Here is a 15,300-nt window from a genome sequence, read left to right as displayed (position 1 = left end):
AACGGCATCTCCTAACGAGTTGTCTTATGGCCTCTAAGATTTGCGCGCGCAGCTGGCGCGCGCGAACCTGGGAGGCCCTAATTGGCCGCTTAATAGCATAAAAAGACAAAGATAATGCCAAATGACACAGTTAAAAATTCAAACAAATAACTGATCTTAATTATACTGTTTGGGAAAAAGAAATAAACAATTAGACAGCCGCAACACACGCCACTAAAGCCACCGCAGCCGGCATAACGCGGAACCAACAGTTGGCAACATTCATTCGCGCGTCATTGCTTCGTTCGCTTCGTCTTCGCAACGAGAGCCGCCATCTTCTCGCGCCTAACGTTTTGTATGGCTTTGTTCTCTGCAATCCGCGCACGCAGCTCATCGGTGGATGCACGTCTGCTCGGCGTCGCAATGCGGCCTGCGTCATTTTTTGGTGTTCGCGCAATCGTTGTGAAGCATGTCGCATGTGAAATGTTTGGTAGAAGTGCCTCACGTCCAAGTCAAGCCGCCGTACGGGTGTATGGCTGTGCGCCCTGTCTCGGAAGCGTCAACGGCTTTCCGGCATGCGGATTTCACGTACGTGCAAATGCGTTTCGCCCTCCTATTGAGCTCCGGCGCAAAGCGTGCAATATTTCATGTGAAAGATGCAGTGCCCGTCATCATGGTGTGAATTTCGAGCGGCAAACGAGAACTTTGGCATTTAGAGCACACCGCGGCTGCTAAGTTAGCGTGGAAATTGTTTTACGTTACCGTAATATGTTGCTGTCAGTCTAATCTGCGGCTTGTGGACAGCTAGCCCATTGACTTTTGCTTGTGGCAGCGGTAAGTATATAAATGGAAGCGGTAATAATTTTCGAGAGCAGAGAGTTGTTTCGCTCGATGTTTGGTCGTGTTCATGGCGTTATAAAAGCTAGAAAACTAACTGGCTTTATCGTGCTTAGTTCCAACTCCAAGGGGCGTAACGTTGGCGCTGTATATGCTTGTTTTCGGTGTCACGAGTACCACTTTCATGCTTTTGTTGCATGAGAGGTAGCTGCTGCATGCCGTCTGGGCAGAATACAACAAAAGCAATTTCCTCACTTTCATACGTATGCAATGTGACGTAACAAAATTTCCAGCGTTTTATTCTGAGCGTAAATATCCAGTATAGTTTAGTAAGAAACTCGAATTCTGTCTTAGCTTAGTAGGCGTGAAACAAGTGAAACTCTTTCCTTTTTGAATTCGCCCGCAGATGCGTCATCGGGTAATTGACAGTAGCTTCGCTACGTGAGTTGTTTTATGCGCCAATATTGCCTGGTTAAGTATCCTGTTAATTTATGCCGACGCTCGTTCATCTTGATTTTAAGCGGTTACTATCCCCGAGTACCGGACGATGCCAAACTTGTGAGGTGTAGCAAACGCGGGAAATTCAATGTGGCGTGGCTGCAAGTTCCTGTTTTTACGTTTCTTGCATTCAAAGCCAACAGAGTATCACTGATTTATTTTCCATTTCTGCTGTACTTGATCAATCTAATGTGACAACTGCATTTGCTCTTTAGTGTTCTCCATTTACTGTGTATTCAGCTTGGCTGCCGTCCTCTCTTCAGAGGATGCTGCTGTGATAGCTCTTTCGTATAGCACATGCCTCTTGGCCCTTGTGTTTCAAGGGCTCTGGCGAGGCAGCAGTGCTCCAAGTAATTTTACCATCCTGTATATTTTCTATTTTGCATCATTCTTCCACGATGGATTTTAATGTTCATACTATTTGTCATTAGTCATCGCCATAATTTTATAGCACGTAGATTTTACGCACTTTACAGCGACAATTTTTAGGCCAGTTTACAGCCAAGTTACATCTTCCATAATATATCGTCAACATTACCACTTGTCATGGCCCTCTTTGGCCAAACGTGGCCCTTGCGCCATAAAACACCACACATCATCATCATCAGCTTGGCTGCCAGAAAATGCTTGAATTTCTTTCAGTATCCAAGTGACGAAATATTCCACTGACGGCCGTGTGTGAAACACGCAAGATGACAAAACTGATAGCAAAATGATGAGATATTTCTTTTATAGCGTTTGGACTCGACTTTTGGTGAGGCTGTCGATCGACCTTGGGCCTGGTGACAGCACACCCGACATCGCCAAAGTGCAGCCTATCAGTTGAGCGCCCCCGAATGGACCATCAACATCGGAAACTGAAGCAGAGCCAGGTAGCGCCAATTTTTACTTTGGAACAGAATACTGACAGCTGCCTCTTTTTTTTAAGAACTAAATAACATATTTACAAACCAATCCTTTCTCTTTGTGCAGCCTACATAGAATTGTTTTTTGTTCTTATACAGACCTTCAGAAAGCAGTTCTTCTGAACCCTTTTTGCATGCACAAATAAATAAAGAGGAGTTCACTTTCTGAAGAAATTGATGCACTGAAATGTGCGTTCGACACACAATGAGATGCAAGGTAACCAACAACTTTAAAGCGCTAAAAAAACTAGTTTGAAACAAGTTCTAACATCATAACCCGCCTTGGCATACGGATCTAAATATAACAGCAACAGAGGTGCATGCAGAGAAGTGTTTGTAAATGTTTGCAAGATATGTATATTGTCCATGAAATTGTTTTATTTACTTAGAGCTTCTTGGTGCCATGGCAGTGCAGTAAAAGCTCAAAATGATGCCCCTGCTCCTAATAAAGCACCTTTAGATATTAAAATTAAATTATGGGCTTTTACATACCAAAGTCACAGCCTGAAGTTTTGGGAACCTGGCCTTTAATGTACACCTGAATGTAAGTGCATAAGCGTTATTGCATTTTACCCTCATTGGAGGGCAGCTGTCATGGCCTAGATTGAAGCTGGGACCAGCATGACTGAGCAGCATGGCATCATAGTAAGTGGGCTATAACACTAGGTCAAAATGAGAAATACTGCTTAGAACTACCAACTTCTTGGCTCACAAGCACTTTGCACTAAGTGAAAGGAGTATGGAGTACTGACAGCGACTGTTTATGTACCAATTTCTTTTTAACCTGACTCCATTATTAAAGTGCGAAGCTTCAATTAGTCAAAACCAGCCTAAATTACAGAACCAGCTCAAAACACGCACCATGTATAGCTGGATTTGGACATGAAAATGGAGTCAATTCATGTCGCCGAAAATGGAGGTGGCAGTCACACTATTTCATGCATTTTGCCTAAAACATAGTCAATAATTAATCAATTTCTAAAATATTCTTTTCAAAAAGTTTTTTTTCAAGCATGAAAGGAGGAGCCAAATGGTGTTCAGGTGCACGAGCGGTTAGTTGCACGGCACTTGCATGTGTTCACTGGCTTCTTTCAAGCTTGAAAGAAACATTTGTTGCACCTATTGAGCAGTAGAAAGCTGGATTGGGAATTTTTCAGGGTGCTCTACAATTTTCGCACTGACACTTTTGCTTTGAATATAATATTTGAGCAGTTAAGTAATCGTTGTTAACTAATTACCTAATTACGAAAAATGCAAGAATTGGTTTCACTTCCTCAAAACGATGGCAAACGACATTACCTTGGTGCTGTCCAGCTACGTTGCAGTTGTACATATTTAAAGCTTGCATGTGTTATACAGACCACCTGGTAAATACAAGGCATATATAGAAGTGGCTAAGTTGTGTAAGCCAGCCATGTGTAGTGAATCATGACAAACAGCCATGTTTCTTTGACTTAAGGGCATAATAAGATTGACATGCTCGACACCTTGTATCAGTGTGTTCTAGGCCTGTTCGTAGTTTAGCTACTACATAAACAATATTTCTCCACGTGTAAGCTCATATGCATCTTTCAAGTATATTGCCTCGTGTGTCCAAAATAAACCATCCTCGCGCTTCCTTCATTATGTCTTTATCTGTTGCTGTGCTAAATTTTTAACATGCAACTGCACAAATTTTCATCTAGTTTTCATGTTTCCTCGTTGTTTGGTGGCTTTATTTCTGAACAAGTTGTTTTCGTTAAACCCTGTTGCACACAGCAGTACACAGCATTTCTGCCTAGAGTGGAAATTGTTTTTTTTTTTCAGATTGACATAAATACACCTTGCCTGGGCAATGTAAGGCATTCTACATAACACTGCCATGCAATAATGTTTATATTGTATTCCAGCATCATGCAGAACTGTTTACTTACCAGATTAGAATATGTATAAGTGTTGGAAGTAACAGAACTGGAAGAAGCCAGCAGATAATGAGGCCAAGGAAAGCATACAGGAACATGTGTTAAGTTTTTTTATATGAAGTATAGAAATGATAAATTCTGGGTAAGTGAAAGTGGATTAAAAGATATCCACCTGTGGTTGGAGAACGGACCCATAACCTTCACATTACACATGTGATATACTAACCACTGTGGTACTACTGCCGTGTTCGAGCGTCGACAATCTTAGGGGCCATTGTGGACGGTTGAATGCTGCCTCGGTGGCACAGTGGTTAGTGCATCGCATGCCTAATGCAAAGGCTGTAGGTTCGTTCTCCCCCCATGCCTGGTTGTTTCTTTTAACCATTTTCATTTCCCTTTATCATTTCTACATTTAAATAGAAAATTACAAATAAGTTTCCACGTGCCTTCCCTGGCATCTTCCAGCTGTGATTCAGAAAAATTTTGACCCTCAGTATCCTTTCTTCTCCTTTGGAAGAACAGGAGCTTCATTTTAAAAATAATGAATTCACCTTGTTCAGTATCTCAATGTGGTCTCAAATCTTATCATAGCATGTGTATTATTAAGTGAAGTTTTTGTTAAGATGATATAGCATGGGACCTAATTAGTAGCCTTTGTGTACAGATATATGACTAGTCTAATAAATAGGAGGATTTTAAGAAGCACTTCTAACATGATCTGAGCATGTGTTTAAAAAAACTAATCTAGCATGATTTCAGGCATAACTGTTGCCCCTGAAAAATATTTGGATAATATGCATTGGAATTGTTTTTAGAGAGCACCAATACTGCTTTGATAGAGGTAGCCTCGTGGAACATGAAGCATCGCTTCTTGCTGAGTCAAGGAAATATTTGCATATCTGAGGTGCATGTGTCATAAGCTCGAATGCTGTTTAGAGGCTGCTAATAAGAAAATTACTTGACTTGCCTTCCAGAGATTGCTTCAGTAGTCTATGCTACTCCATCATAAACAATTTACCAGGGTGAACATTCACCACAGTTGGCTTTGCAATGTTTATGCAAAATACCACAATTGGTTACTAGACATGTGACTGCACTAAAACTTGGAATTAATGACCAGTAAGATTTATGGGACCAGCAAAACTTAGTTTATTACTCCAGAACAAAATGCGAGGCACTTCGGTTATTTCTGCCATAGAGTTTCTTACAGTAATTACTAGAGGGAACTCTGGCGCTGCAGTCGTACTACCATGGGAATGATGGGAAGCACATGGATTTGTCGGATAATCGTGCTTGTGAATTCAGACGTTCTTGTGGCTTCGTATATTATACGCTATATAAATCTCATTGCCGTAAATTTCAGCGCAGTCTATACTCTTCGAAGTGCAGAAGACGGCGTCAACACGCACAATCGCTATTAATTGCAACGATTGAGCTTGTCCAGGTAGCCAAATCGAAGGGCGCCAAGCGTCTCAAGGCACTGGTATGCCCGCGATAAATTCATCAGGGCGTTGCACTCGCTTGTCGTTACATGCCTCCGTGGCTTAATGGTTTCAATATCACACTTCTGTTCTAGAGTTCCTCTGTCTGAATCCTGTCGTCGGACGATTTTCATGTTTATTTATTTATTACACAGTATATTGTTGAGAATGACTAGTTTACAAAGTCACAAAGCCGTTTGAAGCCAAACAGATGAAGTTTAGGCAAATCCATGTACTTCCCATAATTTCCATGCTGCTACAGCCGTTCTTGTTTGATCTCCTGTGGACACTAACGTCAGAGTTCCCTCTAGTAATTATTGTATGAAACTCTGATTTCTGCGCCTCACTCGTGCAGAAGCAGCACCACACCTGCTGCGTAAACATGCACTACCTTTCGGCCAAGTGCAGGGAATGCTGTGAACTCGCCCTGTACAAAGCCTGCACTAAGTAAAACGAATCACAACGTGCAGGTGCTGCCACGTTGAACTGGTGGAATGAGGAGTGAAATTCAGCACCTCCTGAACTAGTTCAGAAAGTGCAGGTTAATCTAGTGGAGATTAATAGTAACAGAAGTTGAGTGATTCTGCGTTACATTCACGAAATATACTTCATGATACTTTTCCATTTATTTCATCAGTTATTAAGAATCCCTTTTGCATTGTTGGACAAAACTACAGAATGCCAACATATTTTCTAGCATTCACTGGTAACAAACATGTCAAAACTTGTTCTAGTGTCTGGATTGCCGCTTTAGCCATTAACCCCCAAGTTAATTCCGGAGAAATGCACCAAATGTTTTACGTACTCAATTTTTCGGCGTCATTCTCATTCTAAAAATATATTACTTCATTGGTCTCTGGTTAGAAATAACACAAAAATAAGAGCTGCTCTTGAGGGCAGCTTTCCCTCAATGCCGACTGTAACTCATCTTTGACAATACGAGCAGTATAACATCGGGCAGAAAGAGTGCAACTCGTCATTGGCGATATTGGTACTACCTCCAGTCACTAGTACAGCTTGGGATCAATGGTTAAATGTTTCGACTTTGTTGATGCCCAATTTTAATTCTGCAGCTGTTACACTTGGGTGTAGCATGTGTATGTACGTGTGCATGCATTAAAATGACTTCACGCTAGAGCAAAGCAACTGTAGTGCAGAGAGGCATTAGTCATCTTTATATATTTGCTTTGTAAAGATGCACTAAGTTTATTTTTTGCAGTATAGGCTTGGCGCTAATTGGCCAAAGATGCCCTTGTGCTACTAAAACCTATCAATTAATTCGCTTTTTGCAGTAGCAGGTGCTTATTCCTTTTTCAGGATCGGTCTGTGAGTTTTAATTTGTTTTTCTTGAACTGTGCAATTTCCACTCACAGGACTGCATGTCATGTGAAGTGTTCCTTTTTCAATCAAGAATGTTGAGGTTGTGTTTGTGAAACTCGATTTCTTGCCTCAAACGAGCTTGTACAAACTGACCAAGCTGATAATTCTACCTGCTTATATATTAAATGTGTTGCGGTTATGAACCCTCATAATGAATGACACACAGTATAAAAATTTTATCTAATAAAACGATTTAATGAAATTTTTCATGTTTTTCGCGTTCGTGTTCACTTCTCTACTCTCGTGTCCAGTCTGCATGTCTCGCCTCTTTTTTTTTGCATATTAAATATCGTATAAACTTAACCATGCTTTTTTACCACAATGCAGGGGGAAAAAGCTCCGGTAACACCATGCATTCAGTATGGTGGCCCAGACGTGTATGCAAGCAACCTCCTTCATGTGGACCAAGAACTACTCTGCAGTGTCTCACAGTCTTCCATGCGAAGCCCTCAACATTCTCGTCTCAGTGGAATGGCTGCCCATCTATCTGCGTGTCCATCACCAAGACGGCTAGTTGTAAAGCTCCTGTACCCGTTTAAGAAAGCTTAATGATTTTTTTTATTTAGTTTTCACGGTTGGCCGTAGAATCTTAACATTTTTGATGTTTCTAACGTTTTTACCTGGCACAAAGTGGCGCAATAACTTTAAACCGGTGTAATGTATTTAAGTGATGCTCACTCTAATGCCTATCTGGTTTTGTTTGTGTTTAAGAAATTTGAATGTCTGATGAGGTAACAGCATTTAAATTTGTCATTGTGGCTTGGTTCAATGAGCTGCTAGGAAATAAGATGCAAAACTTATCACATGCCAGTTGTAGCATTTTTGTATTCATGACTAAAGTATACACGTTTCAAAAGATGGAAAGTGGGGAAAAAAAGCCTCAAGAACATAATCATCCTAGGATTGTCATGTCCTTACAACTCTGCAATGACTAATGCCTCATGCATCTTGGGAGCACAATGGTCGCAATGCCTACAGGTATACTTGATAAGAGACTAGCTTGCAAAAATTTAGTTGAGAGTTAGCGCTCATCCTGTCTGCTTCTAGTCTGTGTCCATGCCACTTCGCGCTACAATCCAAGATCATGTTACTGTACCAACTCGCCCAACTTTTTATCCTTGTGTTAAAGACACACTCAGACTTGTTCTTACTTATGTGACCGGTTATTTTTGTGCTTTATAATAAGATGCAGTGCTTTTCGAATGAAAACGTGATATTTAGTAGTGAGGTTATTTAAAAAAACTGTTCTGCTTAAAATTTAATTGAGCAAGCCTGTGCCATTATTCGGTGCTTATGTCATTGTATTGGTATGGTTTTACTCATCTTCCTTTTTACTTTTAAAATGTGCAAACATTATTATGTAACCATTTCTCTTGAATGAAATAAATACTTCTGACATTTCGTCACAAATTTTACAATGATGTTGTTCAATTACGTAACCTTAGACTAGCTGATTGTTGTTCTGGTAGCTTAACTTACAATGCCTTTGCAATATTCAATGCAAGCACATGGTAAAAAATAAACTAAGTTATTGGGTATAAGCAGGTATCTTTCAGTAAATGGAGCATACGTATATTTCAGGAAATAGTGCATGCTTATATATTGAACAGCAAGGACAGCTACACATGCTGTTTTGTTCGTAAATGCTGAAACATGATTCGACGTGGAAGCACTTTGTTCTTTGGCTTTGAGTGCTACCTTTAAGTCATGTGTCAAAGTAGTAGTAGAAGCATCCCGTGGCGATAAATGACAACTTTGATGAATAGAGGTGTAAAATGTGTGCTTAAAACGGCAAAAAACTGTTTGACAGGCAAACATATGCTTCTGTAGTACTGTACTTGTTACCGTCGCCAATCCATGCATTGCTTGTGCTCTATTGCATTCAATATGAGCTACAGCAACGAGCTGTGGTGTCTTTCCCTCCTGGTCGAGCTGGTGTTGCGAAAATGTTTGACCAAGAAAAGTGGAGGTTTTTAATTATTTCTGAAATGCATGTAACTATGCTTTTGGCTGTGTGCTGTTTCCACGGGATTATAAGTACTGGTGCACCAAGGTGCGGGAGATCCTGTGTCCTTAGTGCAGCGCGCATTGTTATTGCGCTCTGCATCTGACCGGCAGTGTACTATCACTGCAGAGGAAGATTACGAAAAGCATGGCCTGTGTGCCTTGCTGCAATGGTGAAACCTTCAATTGTTTGCCTGAAAGGGTCGCACGTTATGCTACCACATGACGGACCAGAAGCGCAATATGACGACGCCTCACAGATTCTGGCTCATACTGAACAAGGTAGTACCGTAGCTAAGGCTAGGCAGCATTCACAACAGCTAGTCTGCCCATTAACTACATGGCTGTAGTGAACGCTAAAATACTTGCAGGGATAACACCCTTTTGGAAGCGTGTTGTCCATGCTACACCCATATTGAAAGGGTGGTGTCTCTGTTACACCCCATATAGAAAGGGTGTTGTTAGCTTTACACCCATAGGCGAGGTGACGTCATATTAACACCCCTTCTCTTGTAGGGTGTTAATTTGCACCCTTTGCTTGAGGTGTAGCAATACACCCAAAAAGGGTGTCACCCATGGGACAAGTCATTTACGCCCTTAAGGGTGTTAAAATTTTTAGAGTGTAGAGTGATTATGCTTGTGCACGCCTTGAGCATGCTTAAGTATGGTTGTACGAGCGCATGCGCGCGAGTGTGTGTATGCGTGTGTGAGCATTCTGAGCATTCCCGATGTGTGTGCATGCCTGCATATGCGTACGCGTGTACGCGTGGGCGCGTGTGAACGTGTACATGTGCCAACATGTGTCATATCATAAGAAGCCAACAAGCTGTGACACCAAGGACAACACAGGGGAAATTTCTTGTGCTTAATAAATGAAATAAAGAAACGATAAGTTAATGGCAATGAACGTCGGAGAAAAAACAACTTTTCCCAGGTGGGGAACGACTCCACAACTTTCGCATGCACTTTCATTTCCATTAATTTATCGTTTCTTTATTTCACTTTTAAGCACAAGTAATTTCTCCTGTGTTATCCTTGGTGTCTGTTTGTTGGCCTTTTATGATAGGACAAATAATATTCGGGCCCCTCGGTTAACTCCCTATCTTCTCATTTATTACATAACGAGGGTCTCGAATCCGGCAACTTTGATGCCTTCAGATAGCATGTTTGGGTTTATTGACCGGTTGCCTTCACCCAAAAAGTTCACGTTCTGGTGACGCCTGCGGCAGAAAGCATGTTCGACATCCACCGCCAAGGTTTGTGAGTGGTGGCGCTGGATAACACTCCCACGGTTCTACTAGGAAACATAAAATTCAGTAAATTTGATTTCCATTAATTTATTGTTTCTTTTTTTCATTTATTGAGCACAAGTAATTTCCCCTATGTTGTGCTTGGTGTCAGTGTTTTTTGGCTTCTTATGATATGACTAATAAAAATCGGGCCCTCGGTTAACCCCCTCTCTTAACGTGTGTGTTAGTGTTTCAGCATGCACACGCGCGAACAAATATGTGCCTGTGCGTGTGTGCACATGGATGTATTGCATGCATATTGTGTGTGCGTACGAGGGAGAGAGAGTGCGTGTACGTGCGAGACAGCGAGAGTGCGTGTGCGAGGCAGGTAGACTACTTCGGCCACTGGGTGGAAAGGGGAAACATTGGATAATTTTTCAGTAATTCGTAACCGACAGGGTAGTGCGGACCCGATTATATTTCGTTTGGAACGGAAAATATCGAAATTTTAAGAGGAGTGTTTTGTGGCAAAAAGATTGATTGTCTAAGGTGAATATTAATAAATTCGTAGGTTTTAGCAGCAAAGACCACAATATATATATGAGTCACGTCTTAGTGGGGGGCTCCCAACGAATTTTGACTAGCTGGGGGTTGTTTCAACCTTCACACAGCGCACGACACCGTAGCATTCTTGTATTTCGCCGCCATCGAAATGCGGCCGCCTCGGCCGACATTCCATCTCGCCCTCGGGCTTAGCAGCGCAACGCCAAAATCAATGCATTAGCATCGTTAAAGCTATGAGGTGTGAAAACCGGCCTCTCTACTGCAAGCCTTCATTCGAAAACAGAATTTTATTAGTTGGCTAATGCTGCGTCTAAGTAACGATGTAGATGTGCAGTGGCTCGAAGAACAAGTTTGAACGATCTTCCAAGTAAACAGCAATATTTATTGCTCCGCAGAACGGCAGCCATGCTGTTGCGATCGTCACGTATGTTTCTTGACCTCTCATCGCCTCTGAGCCACAGCCTTAGTGAAGCACATGACGATTGCTGCAGTAAGAACATATCTGTGAAACGAATGTTTACTACCCAACTGAACTCCGAGGCTGATTGTAGGTTCAAAGAAACAAGCAGGTATCACGCTGTGTGCTCCATCCCCCTCTTGCAGCGGAGGCGGAAACAGCGGCAACATCGAGTTGAATATCTCCACTGCGTCTCAACCGTTTTCAACGTGAAAGGCGTCTCGCCGAACTAATCCAGCGCTACAGTACATAAAAAGCCGCCAGCAGCTACCGCCGAGCGCACATCTGGCATTCAATACAACGCGTTCGCCCAAGCGAGAACGGCGACGAAACAAGCCTACTCGCAGATGGCGCCACTGCCTTCTCGTTATGTCTTAGGCTCCACTAGCCTTCTTGAAGCCCTTAGGTTGAACAATAGCTGTGGGAAAGTAAACATGTCCGCAAGAGAGATTGATGGCAGAAAAGCAAGGAAACCACAAACAGCGAAGGCGTTCAAAAACAAAGTTCGAAGTACTTGTTTAGAAAGTTTGGTGCTGGGAATTCTTTGTGTTCTTTTTTTTCTGAATTTCGGTGGGCGCCCACGGCGGCTGCATTTCGAAGGGGGAGGAATGCGAACACACCCGTCTACTTAGATTTAGGTGCATGTTAAAGAATCCCAGCTGGTCAAAATTTCCGTATTCCTCCACTACGGCATGCTTCATAATCAGAAAGTGGTTGTGACACGTAAAACCCAATAATTTATTTAGGTTCGGTTGGACATTAGACAAAATAATAACGAGAGCTTGGTGGCGTGACCCACCGTCCCTTTTCAAAAGGGACGCTCACAGCATCTTTCCGTGATAGAATGATAGCATCCATCCTATCGCGGCTTCTTTGAAAAATAAGTATCTATAGCTGTCGTGCTTTGTTGCAGACTCTGGCTGAATCATCACACACAGCCTAGACGGTGAAATAACAAGTTTTGGCATTCCACTTTGCGCAACCTTCTTCAAGTAACGAGAAATGTTGCGCGTGTGGCGGCGTCCCTTCGATTTTCGTGAGGTGGCTCGTGTACGCCTTGCTATTTTCCTTCGCAGAAACACTTCAATAAGTTTTTGAGCAACCCGCACTTGCGCATGGATCGTGTAGCCTGCTTCTGTGATGTGCCACGATTTCTGTTAGATAATTTTCGTCACTTTCTACTAGCAGAGTTTTTCAGTGATTTGTTCAAGCACAACTTACAAATGCTACGCTTGACAAGCTTGGGCAACACAGAGTGGAGGGACCCAAGTGGTTTATTGCTATAGATACGTGGTATACAGGTACACCGAGCAAGGGCTATCGCAAGACCTGAATAACTTCAGATCCAAATATGTTGTTTCGCCATTGTTGCGAAACTCAAGTGGGAAGTATCAAGATGACAGATAGGCCGATGAGTCAAGGAACTACTTATGGAACACAATTGCAATATAACACACATCATCGAAGAGTCATATCATAGGCCCACAAACATTGACACCAAGAACAACATAGGGGAAATTGTGCTTAATAAATGAAATAAAGAAACGAAGAATAAATGGAAATTGAAGTGGATGAAAAAACAACTTGCCGCAGGTGGGAACCGAACCCACAACCTTCGCATTTCACGTGCGATGCTCTACCAATTGAGCTACCACGGCGCTTCGCGCTAACACTAACATAATCATAACATAAAACATAACATAACATAACATAACATAACATAACATAAAACGCTAACATAATCCTAATCCATAAGAAAAGGGACGCCAAAGACTTGAAAAATTATAGACCGCTCAGCTTACTGTCCGTTGCCTACAAACTATTTACTAAGGTAATCGCAAATAGAATCAGGAACACCTTAGACTTCTGTCAAGCAAAGGACCAGGCAGGATTCCGTAAAGGCTACTCAACAATAGATCATATTCACACTATCAATCAGGTGATAGAGAAATGTGCGGAATACAACCAACCCTTATTTATAGCTTTCATTGATTACGAGAAAGCATTTGATTCTGTCGAAACCTCAGCAGTCATGGAGGCATTACGGAATCAGGGTGTAGACGAGCCGTATGTAAAAATACTGAAAAATATCTATAGCGGCTCCACAGCCACCGTAGTCCTCCATAAAGAAAGCAACAAAATCCCAATAAAGAAAGGCGTCAGGCAGGGAGATACGATCTCTCCAATGCTATTCACAGCGTGTTTACAGGAGGTATTCAGAGACCTGGATTGGGAAGAAATGCGGATAAAAGTTAATGGAGAATACATTAGTAACTTGCGATTCGCTGATGATATTGCCTCGCTTAGTAACTCAGGGGACCAACTGCAATGCATGCTCACTGACATGGAGAGGCAAAGCAGAAGAGTGGGTCTAAAAATTAATCTGCAGAAAACTAAAGTAATGTTTAACAGTCTCGGAAGAGAACAGCAGTTTACAATAGGCAGCGAGGCACTGGAAGTCGTAAGGGAATACATCTACTTAGGGCAGGTAGTGACTGCGGATCCGGATCATGAGACGGAAATAATCAGAAGAATAAGAATGGGCTGGGGTGCGTTTGGCAGGCATTCTCACATCATGAACAGCAGGTTGCCGTTATCCCTCAAAAGAAAAGTGTACAATAGCTGTGTCTTACCAGTACTCACCTACGGGGCAGAAACCTGGAGGCTTACGAAAAGGGTTCTACTCAAATTGAGGACGACGCAACGAGCTATGGAAAGAAGAATGATAGGTGTAACGTTACGGGATAAGAAAAGAGCAGATTGGGTGAGGGAACAAACGCGAGTTAATGACATCTTAGTTGAAATCAAGAAAAAGAAATGGGCATGGGCAGGACATGTAATGAGGAGGAAAGATAACCGATGGTCATTAAGGGTTACGGACTGGATTCCAAGGGAAGGGAAGCGTAGCAGGGGACGGCAGGAAGTTAGGTGGGCGGATGAGATTAAGAAATTTGCAGGGACGGCATGGCCACAATTAGTACAATACCGGGGTAGTTGGAGAAATATGGGAGAGGCCTTTGCCCTGCAGTGGGCGTAACCAGGCTGATGATGATGATGATGACATCGTCTCAACGGGCGAGAGGGAAAGTGCTTGCAACAAGCGCACGGCGAGCATTTCCTTCATTCTTACTTGTGCGAGTCCGCGCGCTGCTGCTCGAATATCTCGTCATCGCGTGGTTTAAAACAATATTGAGATACTTCGCCTTCTTTCGCCATTGCGCGGCGTCACTTACACATGGTAGTCGGGGAAGCAGTGTGTAAGAGATGTATAAATTAGAAACCTTGACTGCGCAAACATGCAACGCGCATCACCAGCCGTGGTGTTCTGTCGTGAAATTGTTTAGCTGCAATGGTTTCCATTCAGCTGAGACAACAGTCGTCTGTGAATTACCAGATGGAATTGGAAAACTTTCACACTACCTGATTGCGTGGCACGGGAAGTGGACCACAAAAGTGTTCTTGAATCGCCCACCAAATGCAATCCTGAAACATCTAAGCAACAATCATTGGAGTATTTGTCTCCAGTCATCGGTGTCCTTCTCACGCATTTCAAATCTGCGAAGAGATGTCTACGTTCAGTCTCCTGTATGAGGTCGTGACGAGGCAGAACACTAGAGATTACTTTGGCTTGTAAACTAATATAATAGCTGTGCGCCTCAGTACTAAGTTCTTCTACTGCAAAGCACTAGTGTGACACAGGAACCGCATAAAAAGAATGCCATGACCATTTATAAAGAGACGAGCTCCGGCAAACGGGGGGAGATTGTCGTTGGGGCCGGCCCAAACAAGAAAGTAAGACAACTATTTTCTTGGTCTTGCGGTTTGTAGGGCAAGCCGTTATTACGAACCAGAATTTTTTTATTTGTTTGCGTATGCCGCACCTAGGAGTGAGTCGAGTAAGCAACGAGTCAGTCGCGCAGTGTGCTTAGGAATAAGTTTGAACGATATTCAAAGTAAAGAACACAATTTATTCCGAAGTAGAAAGACGACCACGCTTTTGCGATCGTCAAGTATGTTTCTTAACTTCTCATCACCGCCAAACAACAGCCTAATGAAGTACACGGT

At 42.5% G+C, this 15,300-nt stretch overlaps 1 long non-coding RNA gene and 1 other non-coding gene across 2 annotated transcripts; one reads left to right on the top strand and one right to left on the bottom strand.

Moving 5' to 3' along the window:
- The first annotated feature begins 266 nt into the window (after positions 1–266).
- On the top strand, positions 267–8,346 carry LOC139051733 (uncharacterized). The gene is made up of 3 exons (XR_011509512.1): positions 267–567; positions 2,050–2,186; positions 7,309–8,346. It is a non-coding gene; the product is annotated as an uncharacterized lncRNA (long non-coding RNA).
- A 4,474-nt stretch (positions 8,347–12,820) lies between these two features.
- On the bottom strand, positions 12,821–12,893 carry TRNAS-UGA (transfer RNA serine (anticodon UGA)). The gene has a single exon. It is a non-coding gene; the product is annotated as a tRNA-Ser (tRNA).
- Between the last annotated feature and the right edge of the window lie 2,407 nt (positions 12,894–15,300).

The sequence above is a fragment of the Dermacentor albipictus genome, unplaced genomic scaffold (genome assembly GCF_038994185.2).
Source record: "Dermacentor albipictus isolate Rhodes 1998 colony unplaced genomic scaffold, USDA_Dalb.pri_finalv2 scaffold_14, whole genome shotgun sequence".
Taxonomy (NCBI): Eukaryota; Metazoa; Arthropoda; class Arachnida; order Ixodida; family Ixodidae; genus Dermacentor; species Dermacentor albipictus.
This window is presented reverse-complemented; position numbering and strand designations above follow the sequence as displayed.